We start from the raw sequence: 1,821 nt of genomic DNA on the forward strand, positions 1-1,821 counted from the left end.
TTTTGTATAATACTATTTTTTTATTATATAACAATTACAATTACAAATTCTAAAAAGCCGAATAAAAAATAAATTGTTTTTGTAAAATACATCAACAACATATATTATATGAATTAAATTTTTTATCTAATTTTCCAACAGTAACCAGCTATCATGAATATAAACGCAGAAGTAACAAATTTTAACTTCACGTGAATATACATTCAGACGTGTAAACCACGCGTGTTAATAGAATCCGCGACAGAGATAACGAATTACATATTAATTGAAATATTGTAATTGCGTCTGGTCATTTGTAAAGTTATATTTATGTAAACTTTTTTTCCAATTATTTTATTTGCATAAATTTCCCAACTTATAATGTTGTTTTATATATTTTATAAACAAATTAATTATTCATTATAATAATAAAACCTGTTATAATAAAATAATGAAATACTTTTATAACAGTATAATTAAATTTTGTAACTTTTATAACCCCGCGGTAAAGTTTCATAAACAGAAAGCAAATGACGAATCTAAAACAATTTTAACTGTGGAATAAAGTATATATATATATATATATAATTAACTTAATAATTAATTTTTAATATACGGGTACTATTTTTTATAACTCAGTTTACACTACTATTTCATCACGTGTTCCAAGGAACAACTCAGCAGGATTCCCATCTACCCAACGTTCCTAGACAATTTAAAATTGCCATGTATCCTGTAAACAATTGCCCCAAGAAGATTTTGGATTCGCAAATTTTGAAGAATGGTTCAGTTGAGCCTTCAATATCTATATTGTATTTATCAAAGAATATTGAGTAGTTGAGAATTAGATTAGTAGTAATGAGTAGCTGTATGTAAATTTATTTATGATAGTAGTTGATTATATTTCTATAAATAGTTTTGTATTCTTTCATTATCAACACATTTGAAGATATAATTTATTGTTTTAGTTTTCTCTCTTGATTTCTAACAGTATTATTAATCAAATAAGATTTATTTTTATAACAGAATTTTTTGCATAAAAAATTAAAAAAATTCTAATTGAAATGGTTCCAAATGCAATTTATTTTTATATTTAACTTTTTTTTAATGTATGTAAATCCGGTGATATTTATTTAAAATTTATTCCCAAAATCTATATGCTTAATTAGAACCATTTAGAACAACTTTTTAAACTCTTTATAGTAACAAGTAAATTTTTGCAGGGGTGTATATTTTATATTTTTTCGTAAAATGATTCACGAAAATAAAAATTAACTCCAATAATATGTTAATCTTTATATTCATGTTGCTAAAGGGTTATATCATATTATATCATGCATTGCACGTTTGTGTATTATTGTATTATTGACTGAAGCAATGTATAGAATAATAACATGTACAAATTGACCATCTACAAAGGAGGGGGAAAATAAATACAACATTGATGGTGCCTGCATGCATCTCAGATCGAGAACAATAGAAAAATAAAAAATTGAATGGAAGCATGATTCACATGTTCAATTTCTCTCCTATACTAAAATATAATTGAATTTAACTAGGAAATTAATTACTTTTTTAGTTAATATTAATCAAATTTTGTTAAAATTATTTTTTTATTCTAAATTTTAAATTTAAAATCTTAAATCTTAAATTTTAAATTTTTTATAAAGTGAGAGTTAAAAATTAATTTCTTATATTTATTATTTAAAATTAAAATTTAAAAATTAATATTATACTCAATATGCGTAACAGCTGTATGTCAAATATTCAAGAAGTAATTTAATTATAGAAAAAGTTTAAAAAATTAATATTTTTATTAAAATTTAATCAATATTTAATTAG

This window comes from Arachis duranensis, chromosome 10 (assembly GCF_000817695.3).
Source record: "Arachis duranensis cultivar V14167 chromosome 10, aradu.V14167.gnm2.J7QH, whole genome shotgun sequence".
Lineage (NCBI taxonomy): Eukaryota > Viridiplantae > Streptophyta > Magnoliopsida > Fabales > Fabaceae > Arachis > Arachis duranensis.